This window comes from Hibiscus syriacus, unplaced genomic scaffold (assembly GCF_006381635.1).
Source record: "Hibiscus syriacus cultivar Baekdansim isolate YM2019G1 unplaced genomic scaffold, ASM638163v2 tig00109919_pilon, whole genome shotgun sequence".
NCBI classification, from domain to species: domain Eukaryota; kingdom Viridiplantae; phylum Streptophyta; class Magnoliopsida; order Malvales; family Malvaceae; genus Hibiscus; species Hibiscus syriacus.
In genome coordinates, this window is record NW_024062527.1 from 184409 (window position 1) to 199437 (window position 15029).

The following is a 15029-nucleotide window of genomic DNA, read 5'->3' on the forward strand; positions in this document are numbered from 1 at the left end:
AGCTTCCATAGTTTGTTCATCCTCTTTAATCGTGATACAATAATCCTCTAATTACATCCCTCATACTTGTGGACACATTTAACCATGTACTTGTCAGTGTCTATTTTTTTCAAAGTTGATGTTATCGAGTGGCGTATGTTGTAGTTCTTAATTGTAACCACAACGAGTTATTTTGTTCTAAACATCGTTCCAATATAGAGCTCACCATCATCACGTTGGTTGTATTGACCAAGCTGTAGGAGTTATAAAATTCCAGAGCGTTTAAAAGTTTTATATCAACCATTGTGAAGTGGGATGGTGGCTGGTAATAAGAAACATAAGGCGCAACATGTGCAATGTCATCATCATTCACCCACTCTGGTATGTCAAGGTTATCTAGTTCTTCATTGAAGAGGCTTACCTCATCACCATATGGGCCAATCTCCCTTATCAATTCTTCGTCAGAGATATCCCCCTTAAATCGAAATAGTTCAGCGTCATCAATTACGAGGATACCAGGAGTAGTAGTTGTGCATCGATAACGAGACCACTCACGAACCGTACTACCAAGATCCAAGTCGAAAACTTTAGCAAAAGAATGTTTCCATATAAATGCTGAGAAATATTTGAATGTGTTAAGCACTTCATTTTCTTGCAACCTTGTTTCTTACTGAGAATATGATGCACCGACGCCACTACTATATGGATTGTACGTTGAAAGTCGTGTTGGTGGAAAATTCAGGTCAAAGTCTAAGCTATTGATGCAATAAACATTTTCATCGAAGACGATGATGCACCCAAATCATTGCTCTAACTTTGTATATTTAATAAGTTGAAGTCATTACGTAAATTAGATGTCAGACTATGAACATTAGGATCAAAGTTAAAATATGCACGTCTCCAATTTGGGACACTTACTGTAGTAGCATCATTAGCATAAGAAAACCTCCTAATGAATATTGCATGTGGCAATCGAGCATCATGTCCACATCACTATCATCCTCAACGTTGTATATTGAGTAGGTTAGTGGTTCTAACGAAGTCGGTAGTCAATACTTCAATGGTTCAAATTTTTTCCCGCAACCATATGGAACATTGTTCTTAACTTCTTTCATCAACTTCTTATAAGTTAATTTTTTCGACAATATTATCATCAAAGTACGTACAGATTGAAAGAAAATATCGTGAGATTTATCACACATCATTTTGCCATCATAATATACCAAAGTAGTAACACTTCCTTTTCTCGATATGTTTTGAAAATATCTACGATCATGCAAAGGGAAAAATGAATATGAGTGAAATTGTAATGACTTCAAACTGTGCAATAATTGAGAAGCATTAAATAAACTTGCTTGAAATAATAATTAGAATGGAAGTCTCATTTTTAGTAGAATATATTCTCGACGTGATGTGGAAGGGACATGGGCCTACAAATAATATATTCTTTCAATGATATGGCATAGAACTCGAGTTTTGCAAATCGCCAGATATTCTTGATGTGACAACAACTGATTAGACTGATAGTTTGACTTGTGAGAAAACTAGTATCTCATTAAACTTTCTTCTTCTAGATAATTTCTAGTTTAAAAAGACACTCTTTTCCAGTGGCATCGCTTAAATAAGCACCATAAATGATTTATCCCTTCTCGAATACTTCTTGTTTAGAAAAGACACTCTCTTCCGATGGCATCATTTTCTTTCCCCACGCTAAGATAGACACCATAAGTGCTTCGATATCATCATATATATCAAAATATTGTTCGTGGTCAAGATGAACCTACACTATAATATCCTCAATATCGGGTTAGTGACTAAATTGTAAAGTTATAGAATTTGGTGATTAAAGTAGAATAATTGAATAGTTCAAGGATATATATGAAAAATGTGGTGTAGGATCAAATTGAAAAGAATGAGGAATAGAAGGATAAATTGGTCATTTGCAAGGAAAATAATTAAGTTTGGTTATATATTAACCACGTGGAAGAGAGGAGGAAATCAAGTGAGTTCCAGAGTTCTCTTCATCTTTCTTCTTTCTCCTCAACGTGAGTCAGAGCAAAGTTGAGTTTTCTGGTTAGTTAATTAATTGTTGATTTTAAGGTTGGGTTATGATCATTAGATGATAACTAAGCTTAGGAAGAGCTTAAGTTATCTTAAAATCAAGAGATGATGGAATTCAGAGAGATTAAAGATTAGGAATTCTTGAATGAAATTTTGAAATAAAGTTCATAATTAGAATTGAAAGTTGGATTTGTCTTGTCATCAATCTAAATAAGGAATATGAAGTGTTAAAATTAGATCTAGAACATGTTCATATTTGAGTATGATTTTTGAATGCTATATAAAGGATAGGAGTTTAAAGAAGTGATTATTGAGTAGTAATGAGTGTAAGTATGTGTATGAAAGTTAGGATTATTAAAGGAGGTGAAATATAAAGTGTTGAGTTGAAAATGAAGTGATTTTCATGGTCAAAATGTAATTTCTGGGATGTGTGTATCGGTACACATTCAATGGGTACCGATGTACTCTCAAATGAAATAAAAACATCAAATACAATAAGTGCATCGATGCATAGGGAGTGCATCGATACACCCCCTTAAGATGAAAACATCGAATGTAATTTGTGTACCGATGCATAGGTAGTGCATCGATACACACGTTATGGGATGCATCGATACACTGTAGAGTGTATCGATACCTACCTTAATTAAGAGATAAAAGTAGCATTTCTTTTAGTCTAAGAAATGATATATTAGAATATATCAATTAGTATACTGATATGTATCAATGTATTACTATGTAGATATAGAACGTAATCCTGTTTCGGAACAATCGAAGGATTAGGATCGAGTCAAAGCAAGCAAGGCTAAGGTGAGTGTATATCCTAAATAGAGTTGTATGGAGATAAGAGTTGCAATAAATCTATCTGTTATAGTGAATTTATGATGTTACATTCATGTATATGCATATATATATTATTGTTATAGTGATTTCATGCATAATTCATCTATTTTAATATGAAATTATATGAATGAATGCAAGGATACGAGAATTAATTCAGGTATGTGAAATAATGGAAGTGATCATATGTATGCATGTGAAGTGAATTACGTATTTATATGAAAAGTGATGAAAGATATATGAAATGAGAAATGTATTTATATTTAAGCCCATGTTATTTAATATGAGAGATGTAGGTATAATTGGCATGCCAAATTAGTGTTTCTTCGGGACATAGTGGTCCTTCGGGACAAATATTTAGTGCCTCTAGGGGGATTTTTTTGAGCTGTGGTGACAACATTGTGCACAACCTCAGTGTACTCACGTACCTTTTGTTCTCAATAATGTACATGGGCATCCAAAGATAAAGTGAATGAAAAACTCTTATAAACGTAAATGTTCATTCATGCATATCGTATTTATATATGTCATAGTGTGGTAGCTACATGTGCATTGCAATGTCATAATGAATTGATAGTAGTACATGTTCATGATTTTATTGTTAAGTACTTATTATTATGCCGCACTAAGTCTATGACTTAGCGTGTAAGTGATTTACACGTAGGTACCAAGAATCAAGAAGAGCAGAAATAGGAGTGGCAAGGACATCATCACTGCTAGAAGATTAGATCAGAAGTAACTGATAAAGTTTGTACTTTGTGGTATATAGTGTGTTGGTATGTAAGAAATGTGTTAGTTAAGAATGCTCTGATCGATTTTGTCTTATTTTAGTCAACTTATGTAAAGTAATCACTTTTATTTTAATGAAAGTTTAAAATTTCCTTGATTTTCGTCAAGAGTCAAAGTTTGAAAAGTCAATATGACACCTTAGACTCGTATACAGGTCAGGTACGGGGTGGGGGTATTACATTTAATGGTATCAGAGCTACAGGTTTAGTCGATTCTCAGTATAAATCGGAGTCTAGAGTTTCTTATAATGTATACATGCCAACTAAATAGTGAAAACTTATGATCTGATATAATAGTAAGTATGATGTTTTGCTAATAGATCGATATGGTTATGTTTTTATAGATGCCTAGAAATAATAGTTATAGAAGTGAAGCAGGAGACGATATGCTCGCTGAAAGTAGTAATTCACTTGCCCTGGCCAGGTAAGGTGAAGAACAAACACCTTCTGGAGTGTCTGTGAGTGATCAAGATACGTTCTTCAGGACGTTGGACGTTGTATTGACGCGTTTCCAACCTCCTTCTACTTTAACTCCAAGAATGAATGTTGTAAAAGAGTTGAAGGGTTTAGGGGCTCCAGAGTTTAGAGGTAAAGCCGAAGAAGGTACTGTTGCTGCGGACCTTTGGCTTAATGAACTGAAAATCATGCTTGAGGGAATTCATTGCACCGATGCTGAGAAGCTCGATGGAGTGGTTTCCTTGTTGAGATGGCAAGCAAGGATTTGGTGGACTAACGTTACATTGAGAATGCCTGGTGATCAAGTAACTTGGTCCTTGTTCTTAGAAGAGTTCAAGCATAAATACATAGGAGAACAGTTCATCCGATAAATGAAACAAGAGTTCATGAATTTGAAGCAATGGAACCGTACAGTGTATGAATACGGGTGTAAATTCAATAAGTTGAGTCGCTTCACTGCCGAGCTTATTCCTACAGAGAATGATGCTTGTGAGTGGTTTATGGAAGGTTTACGTCCAAGATTGAAGGAAATGTTGATTGTGTTAAATCTATCTCGTTTCAAGAAGTGATAAACTGTGCCAGAGCTCAGAACGAAAGATTTGGAGATTCAAGAGCTCAGACATCGAAAAGAAAGGGTGTGTCGTCGAGTTTTGTACCACCAAAAAGGGGTCGAGATGCTGGTCCTCGACCTCAATCTAGATCACAGTCAGTGGCATTCTCCGCGAGGGATCAAATCCGATGAGGGGACGAAAAACTCAGTCAGCAGGATCTGGAGCTAAGAGATCTAACTCGAGCCTAGTTAGACAATGTCCACATTGTGGAAGAAATTATTCGGGGATATGTAGAATGATTTCTGGAGCCTGCTTTAAGTTGGGGACACCGAGCATTTTGTTCGGGATTATCCTATGATAGCGGGTGAATCTACACAGCCAGAGAGGGCTGCTTCTGCTACTCAGAGATGAAGAGGCAGAGGCAGAGGAAGAAGTCAGTCAGAGTCCTCAACTCCACAAGAGATACGTTCCACAGCTCGGGTGTATAATCTCAATACTATTGAGGATCGATATGACCCAGAGATTATAACAGGTATCTTTCAACTATATGACAATAATGTTTTTGTATTGATTGATTCGGGGTCTACTTATTCTTACATTTGTAGTAAGATAGTAAGAGAATTGAATATTCAGTTAGAAGCTACTAGCAATGAGGTGATAGTGACTAATCCGTTAGGGCATAGTGCTCGGGTCAATATGTTGTGTCGAGGGTGTCCCATACGGATTCAGGGAATTGAATTCCCTGCTAATATGATATAATTACCTTTTGACGAATTCGAGGTGATACTAGGAATGGACTGGTTATATCATTACTAAGCTAATGTTGACTGTAAACTGAAAAGAGTAATGTTGAGAAGTTCGGAAGAGTAGAAGACGTGGTATTTAGTGAAGGATAGAATCCATTGGAAAACATAATCTCAGTGATGTCGGCGAAGAAGTTACTGCTACAGGGATGTCAAGGGTTCATTACTAATGTGCTAGATGTTAGAGCTATAGAGAAGGGGATTGAAGAAATTCCTATAGTCAGAGAGTTTCCGGACGTATTTCCTGCAGAGTTACCGGGCTTGCCTCTACAGAGAGTAGAATTTCAAATTAAAATAATATCGGGAACATCGCCTATTGCGATGACACCATATCGAATGGCTCCAAAAGAATTACAAAAATTAAAGATCCAATTACAAGAATTACTCAACAAAGGGTTTATTAGACCAAGTGTCTCACCGTGGGGAGCTCCAGTTTTGTTTGTTAAAAAAAATGATGGATCAATGCGACTCTGAATTGATTATAGGCTGCTCAACAAGGTAACCATCAAGAACAAGTATCCCCTACCTCGAATTGATGATTTGTTTTGTCAATTAAAAGGAGCTTTAGTGTTTTCGAAGATTGATTTACGTTCTGGTTATCATCAATTGAAGATTCAAGAGAAAGATATCCCGAAGACAGCTTTTGAATGAGATATGAATTCATTGCAATGTCATTCGGAGTAACCAATGCACCAGCTGCTTTTATGGATCTCATGAATAGAATATTTAAATCCTATTTGGATCAATTCATAGTGGTGTTCATCGATGATATTTTAGTGCATTCAAAGTCAGAAGAAGAGCATAATTCACATTTGAAGATTGTTCTACAGATTTTGACACAAAAAAACTTTATGCTAAACTCTCTAAATGTGAATTTAGATTGAATGAAGTGACGTTCCTTGGACATGTTATTTCTGTAGAAGGAATTTGAGTGGATCCTCAAAAGATTAAAGCCATTTTAGAGTGGGAAGTTCCAAAGAATATGTCAGAAGTCTGAAATTTTTGGGGTTAGCTAGTTATTACCGAAGGTTCATTAAAAACTTTTCGATAATAACATTACCCCTAACTAAATTATTGAGGAAAGAGTAAAATTTTTGTGGACTCCGGAGTTCCAAGAGAGTTTTGAAAGATTAAAGAAGATTTTAACAGAAGCTCCAGTCTTGGTTCAACCCGAGTCTGGCAAGAACTTTGTAGTGTATAGTGATGCGTCTCATAACGGTTTGGGATGCGTATTGATGCAAGAGGGCAAAGTGGTGGCTTATGCATCAAGACAATTGGAACAACATGAGAAAAATTATCCAATACACGATCTGGAGATAATTGTAGTAGTGTTCACTCTTAAGTTTTGGCATCACTACTTGTATGGTGAACGTTGTTACTTGTATACCCATCATAAGAGTTTAAAGTACTTGCTGACCCAAAAGAGTTGAATTTAAGACAGAGAAGATGGGTGGAATTTCTCAAGGATTATGATGTGGCAATTGATTTTCATCAGGGGAAAGCAAATGTGGTAGCGGATGCCTTAATTCGAAAGATGTTTGTAGTCTTACGAGCCATGGAGGCCAGACTATCATTAAAGGGGGATGGTGCAATTTGTGCAGAATTAACTCTTAAGCCATCGTGGTTGGATCGAATTAAGGAATTGTAAGGTAAAGATAAAATATGTTTGAAGAAGCTGCAACAAGTTAAGAACGAGGAGATAAAAGATTATAAGATCCAGTTTAATGGGAACTTGTATTATCGAGGGAGATTGGTAATTCCAGATAATGGTGAGTTGAAGAAGGATTTGTTAACGGAAGCTCACTGTAGTCCATTGACGATGCATCCTGGAGGAAACAAAATGTATATGGATCTCAAGAATAGATATTGGTGGCCTGGAATGAAGAGGGACATTATAAAATTCGTATCTAAGTGTTTAATTTGTCAGCAAGTCAAAGCTGAGCATCAGGTTCCGTCAGGATTGTTACAACCAATGTCGATTCCTCAATGGAAATGGGAGATTGTAACAATGGATTTTGTAACGAGGTTGCCTTTGACTCTGAATTAAAGAGATTTAATCTAGGTGATTATAGACAGATTGACTAAGTCAGCTCATTTTATTCCAGTACGAGTTAACTTTTCCATGGATAAGTATGCCGAGCTGTATACCCTGGAGATTATACGTTTACATGGTATACATATTTCCATTGTTTCGGATCGGGATCCTAGATTCACCTTGCGGTTTTGGAAGTCATTACATAGAGCTTTGGGAACTCGGTTGAACTTCAGTACATCGTTTCATCCTCAAACCGATGGACAATCTGAGCGAACTATCCAAATTTTGGAGGATATGTTAAGAGCTTGTGTTATCAAATCAAGGGATCATGGGAAAAATACTTGTCACTTACTGAATTTGCGTACAACAATAGTTACCAATCAAGTATTAAAATGGCTCCATATGAGGCTTTATATGGGAGGAAGTGTCGCACGCCTTTAAACTGGTATGAGCTTAAAGATCGAGAAGTTTTTGGTCCTAATTGATTCAGGAAGTGGAAATGAAAGTGCAGGTGATCCAAAATAATCTCAAAGCTACACGGATAGACAGAAATCATATGCAGACCTAAAAAGGAAAGAAATTGAATTTCAAGTTGGAGATAAGGTGTTTTTAAAAGTGTCTCATGGAAGAAGGTTTTGAGGTTTGGCCAAAGAGGAAAGTTAAGTCCTCAGTTCATTGGACCCTATGAGATTATTAAGAGAGTGGGACCAGTAGCATATCAGCTAGCTTTGCCACCTTAGATGGAAAAGATACACAATGTCTTTCATGTTTCAATGCTTCGGAAGTAACGATATGTTCCCTCCCATATTGTGTCACCAGAAGAAATCGAGTTTCAACCAGATTTGACGTTTGAGGAAGAATCGGTCCAAATCTTAGCTCATGAGGTTAAATAACTAAGGAATAAGACTATTCCATTGGTTAAAGTTTTGTGGATGAATCACAAGGTAGAGGAAACAACCTGGGAGCGTGAAGAGGTTATGAGGAATCAGTACCCCACTTCTTTGAATAATGAAAATTCAAGGACGGATTTTCTTAAGGGGGAGATTTGTAACATCCTCAATACCGGGTTAGTGACTAAATTGTAAAGTTACGGAATTTGGTGATTAAAGTAGAATAATTGAATAGTTTAAGGACTTATATGAAAAATGTGGTGTAGGATCAAATTGAAAAGAATGAGGAATAGAAGGATAAAATGGTCATTTGTAAGGAAAATAATTAAGTTTGGTTATATATTAACACGTGGAAGGGAGGACGAAATCAAGTGAGTTTCAGAGTTCTCTTCATCTTTCTTCTTTCTCCTTAACGTGAGCCAGAGCAAAAGTGAGTTTTCTAGTTAGTTAATTAATTGTTGATTTTAAGGTTGGGTTATGATCATTAGATGATAACTAAGCTTAGGAAAGTTTAAGTTATCTTAAAATAAGAGATGATGGAGTTAAAAGAGATTACAGATTAGGAGTTCTTGAATGCAATTTTGAAATAAAGTTCATAATTAGAATTGAAAGTTGGATTTGACTTGTCAACAATCTAAATAAGGAATATGAAGTGTTAGAATTAGATTTAGAACATGTTTATATTTGAGTATGATTTTTGAATGCTATATAAATGATAGGATTTTGAGTTTAAAGAAGTGATTATTGAGTAGTAATGAGTGTAAGTATGTGTATGAAAGTTAGGATTATTAAAGGAGGTGAAACATGAAGTGTAGAGCTGAAAATGAAGTGATTTTCGTGCTCAAAATGTAATTTTTGAGCTGTGTGTATCGGTACACATTCAATGGGTACCGATTCACTCTCAAATGAAATAAAAACATCGAATGCAATAAGTGCATCGATCATAGGGAGTGCATCGATACACCCCCTTTAGATGAAAACATCGAATGTAATTTGTGTACCGATGAATAGGTAGTGCATCGATACACACGTTCTGGGATGCATCGATACATTGTAGAGTGTACCGATACCTACCTTAATTACGAGATAAAGGTAGCCTTTCTTTTAGTCTAAGAAGTGATATATTAGAATATATCAATTAATATGCTGATATGTATCAATGTATTACTATGTAGATATAGAAAGTAATATTGTTCTGGAACAATCGAAGGATTAGGATCGAGTCAAAGCAAGCAAGGCTAAGGTGAGTGTATATCTAAATAGAGTTGTATGGAGATAAGACTTATGATAAGACTATCTCTTATAGTGAATTTATGATGTTACATTATGTACATGCACATATATATTATTATTATAGTGATTTCATGCATAATTCATCTATATTTTAATATGAAATTATATAAATGAGTGCAAGGATACGAAAATCAATTCAGGTATATGAAATAATGGAAGCGATCATATGTATGCATGTGAAGTGAATTACATATTTATATGAAAAGTGATGAAAAGATATGAAATGAGAAATGTATTCATATTTAATCACATATTAGTTAATAAGAGAACTGTAGGTATAATTGGTATGCCAAGAGTCGAGGGATTATCAGTGGTCCTTCGGGACATAATGGTTTTTCAGGACATAGTAGTCCTTCGGGACAAATATTCAGTGCCCCTAGGGGGATTTTATTCAAGCTGTGGTGACAATATTGTGCACAACCTCAATGTACTCACATACCTTATGTTCTCAATAATGTGCATGGGCATCCAAAGATAAAGTGAATGAAAAACTCTTATAATCGTAAATGTTCATTCATGCATATCATATTTATATATGTCATAGTGTGGTAGCTATATGTGCTTTGCAATGTCATAATGATTGATAGTAGTACATGTTCATGATTTTATTGTTAAGTACTTATTATTATGCGTCACTAAGTCTATGACTTAGCGTGTAAGTGATTTACACAAAGGTACCAAGAATCAAGAAGAGCAGAAATAGGAGTGGCAAGGACAGCATCACTGCTATAAGATCATATCAGAAGTAACTGATAAAGTATGTATTTTGTGGTATATAGTGTGTTGGCATGTAAGAAATGTGTTAGTTACGAATGCTCTGATCGATTTTGTCTTGTTTTAGTCAACTTATGTAAAGTAATCACTTTTATTTTAATGAAAGTTTAAATTTCCTTGATTTTCGTCAAAAGTCAAAGTTTGAAAAGTCAATGTGATACCTTAGACTCATATCCGGGTCAGGTACGGGGTGGGGGTGTTATATACACGAAACGAGGTTCTTCCATTGGAAACATTGTTGAGCTTTTTCTTTTGCATTTTGTATAGACGATACCAAGAACACAAGGCATCCTCTTCTGGTGGCCTCTAGATTTCTGCTTAGGCCTCTCGAGAAACTTATTGCTTAATCAATTAGGTCTAAGCGAACATCTTTTGAGAAACACTTTTGAGCTTTTTTCTTTGCATTCTATACCGACGATACCGAGAACACAAGTCTAAGACGATAATATTTGGAGCTATTTAAGCCAATATAAGTTATTTACAAAAATATGTTCGTTAGTTTTCAATTTCTTTTCGTTTGAAAGCATTTTAAATGTTATTTGTACCATGCTTACAATTTCTTAGGTGTCCATATCAGTTTCAATTGAAAGATAATAACGTCTCTAAACTCTAACATTTTACAAATGTTTTAAAATAATAACGCTATTTTACAGATTATTTTAATTATAAATTTATAATTATCAAAGAGATTTAAAATTTATATTGAATTAGGATAATTATTATTATTATTATTTATATAGGATGAATGAGCTTATAGTGCACGCCACACACGATATACACTAGTATAAATTTATAAATAGTCATTAAATTATGGTAAAATGATATTTTTGGTCATTCAACTTTTAAAAATTTATAAAATAAGTATTAAATTTTGAATTTTGTTAAAAGGAAGTATTGACACTTATCATTAAGAGCTAATGTGGCATACTAAATTAATTAAAATATCTCATTTGTTCCACCAATTGTGAGTAAAATTTTGTTTGATATTTTTAAATATTTTTTAAAAAAATTAGAAAATTTTTAATATATAGATTTTTAAATTTTATTTTTGAAATTATAAATATTTTTTAAAAACTTTATTTAAAACTATTAAAAATATTAAAGAATTGATCATGCCGTTTAATAAAAAATAATATAAATGAAATTTTTTGATCTAAAATTTATAGATTACAAATTTTCAAATATAATCACAATTAAATAAAAAGTTTAATTATATATATTTTTAAAAAATTATAATTTTATGAATTAAAAGATTAAATATAAAGTTATAATTTAAAAAATACTTTTATTATTTCAAAATGAATCGTTAATTTATATATATATATGTATTTAAAATTTGATTTTTTAGATTGTTATTTTAAAATATTAAAAAATATCAAAATGAAATTTAATTTACAATTGAGATTTTTTATTACTTTAACATGTTATGTTATCCCTTTAATGATAATTAAAGATATGATATTTATTATGTAATACAATTGAAGAGTCGAATGAGATATTCTATAACTTTTAAAATTTCAATTTCAAAAGGATTATTTTAGTATTGTTTAATAACCATTTAAAAATTTTACCTTAAAAAATTAGTCATACATTTCAGTGTGGCATGTATTCTAGAATTCTTCATACATGATAATTTTATTATCATTACATTAATTTAATAATATTTGTTGCATTAATAAGATATATACAATATAGATTTGAGTTATAAAAATGATTTTGATTGTGGTTTTTTTTTATATATATGTATAATTTATATGGTTAAAGAAAGTTGTTAAATTGGATCAATTCGTGCCATAACAATATAAATAATTATAATTAAATTTGAATATAAAATCAAAAAATTGACTCGAAAATTTTTAAATACAAATTTAAATTCCAAAATAAGACTTCCCAACTAGATTAACGAATTGTTTTACTGGACTCGATTCAATCGAATAACCATATATAGAAACACATATAATTTATAAAAGAAAATTAATATAATATATAGATTAAAAGTATTAAAAACATGAATTCACCGAATCCAATAATATAGTAAAGTTCAAAAAATTTCATGAATTTAAAAATGATTAATAAATTTTTTTTTTAATATTTTATTATTAATTTTATAATATCTTTAAAAATTTAAATTCTCAAACAATATATAAATATATTTAGAAACTAGACATTTTACTTAATCTTTTTGGAACATAACATATGGTTTAGAGATCATGTATGTAGACATTAGGGCAAGAAGCTTAGCCTAGCTAGGGACAGCTGCAGATATAACTTGCTTGTAGTATGTAGCTAATTTCAATTATTGGTATGCATAAGTTTTAAATTAAATAAAAGGAATTACATGGTTCATGAACATGAACTAAAAGACAATTAGCTAGGTAGGAGAAGTAATACTTGAAATGACATTTACTAATTAATTAAAAAATTCTGCCAACTAAATACTAGGACGATCTTAATAAAAAAAATATAGTAGGACAATCGGTCAGGATCTGTAGGGCGACAACACCGCCCAAGGATCATAGAAAAAAAGATAACCAAACAGCTGTGATAACCAAGCAAAGGACAAATTTCATTCACAAAGGGACTACTTTAAACAAGAATAATATAATTATATATTTTAAAAAATATATCATTTTTTATATTTATACTTTTAACATAAAATAAACAGAGAGGCAGAGTTGTAACATATAAGATCAAGAGAATTCATTGAACGGTTTTAGTAATAAAAGAAAATTTGTTGTCTTTAGAGATCTTAGAATTTGAACAGCCTAGGGATCAAGCCATATGTGTTGAGTCCAAGCCATAAATCTAATTTCCGGTGAGGCAATGGCACCAGCCCTTAAGGCTGGTTGTTGGTTGCCGATCCTTTTCTTTTCTTTTATTATTTTATCTTTTAATAAGTATGACTTTAAGTAGCGAGGACAGTGGTGGAGGTGGCCACCGCCTCGCGATAGAGGTTGTTTCTGTCTTCGAAAGTGGATGATTGTACGGCAGTTTGTCTCTTGACTATGTGTAGTGGTTCATGTTCTCAAGTTTGTTCTATTTGAAGAAGCAGTTCATTTTTCATTGTCGTTGTTACCTCTTCATCATCTCTTAGCTTGTATTGAGTGAGTGGGTTTGCTCGATAGTCATCACCTCTCATTCGTCTTTCAGTTGTATTGTGTTTTCTTTGGCTAGATAGATGTCCTTTGGTGTTGCTTTTAGATGTTGTCCACTGGTCCTCCTATTTTTGTGTAATGCATTGTGTGTTCATTGATGGCACTCCGTCCGGTGGTGGAGCGGCGAATACAACATAGTCGGTGATGAGATGTGTTCTAGGTTGCAGGAGGGTTCTGCTGCAGATGTTGGTTTCGTGTTCCTGTTGTGGAAAATGAGGTGGCTGTCGGTAATAGTTTATTCGACGTGCCCATAGTGTCGAATGATGGGTCATTTAGTCATGGTCTGAGATTACTGGTAGCTTCTGTAATTAGGGAGTTGTTTCTTTTGGAAGTTCAATAATGTTGAGAGGTTCGTGCTTTCATTGATGGATCCTTGGTCGATGGCGGAGCGTGGCATGCAGTCGCCGATGTAATGGCGGATGCTTCTAGTTTCGTAGAGGTATGTTCAAAAGAAATTGGTCCCGAGAAAGGTCGTATGGGGGATGTGCAGTTCAAGACGTTGAATCAGAGGAATATTATCGATAGTGGAACGTTGGCAGCAAAATTGGTGCATGCGGATATCTACGTGGAAAACATCGCAGCTGGTGTAGTAGGGCTTCATGAAGTCCGATTTTGCCAATCGTTGGGCCATTTATTAAGCATGCTGATGAAAGTTTTGGGCTGATGGAGATAAATAGTGATTCAAATCAGTTGTTGTTGGCCCAATCTATTTACAATAATTCCAGGCTGCAGGACGTGCCTATTGAAGAGGTGTCTTCTATCCAAGCATTGGAGGAGGTTTTTATAAAGATCTCTCTAATTCTTCGAATTATATTATAGTCTTATACGTTAATAAGGGGGTTAATCGGGTTAATGATAGAGCTTCCAAGAAAGTCAACAGATTCAAAAAGGAAGAAGTCGAAAGCGAAAGGCCAGAGTATGTCGCATAAACCTAGAGTGTCGATGATCGAAAGTGAAAGACGTGGTGGGGATATCTCTGGCCGTCGTTTGGGTAGTGTTATTGAAGCTGAAGCAACTTTAGCAATTGGTAAAGCTCTGGGTGTGGATTTTTCAGCTTCGAGAGAGAAGGTGCTTGAGAGATTGTTGTCGTTTGAGCTGTTGGGTAGGGTTTGGGCTAATTTATTTTGGCTGGAGTTCACCCTTATGCTCAAGATTTTGTTCAAAGTCTGGAGTCTATTATTTTTAGTGGTGGTTAATTGTGAGGCTTAGCTGATGGGTAGTTTGTGACATGTTTTTATTATTAGCTTGGAAATCTAGTGTTTTGGCTGAAGCTATTTGGTTTTCTTCTCTGGGCCTTTGCTTCATTGTTTGTTTTTCGGTTCCTGCTTTCAGTTTTATGGGAAAAGCTTGAGAGGTTTGATTAGCTGTCACAATCGATTATGGTTGTTGCGAGATATTCCAGCA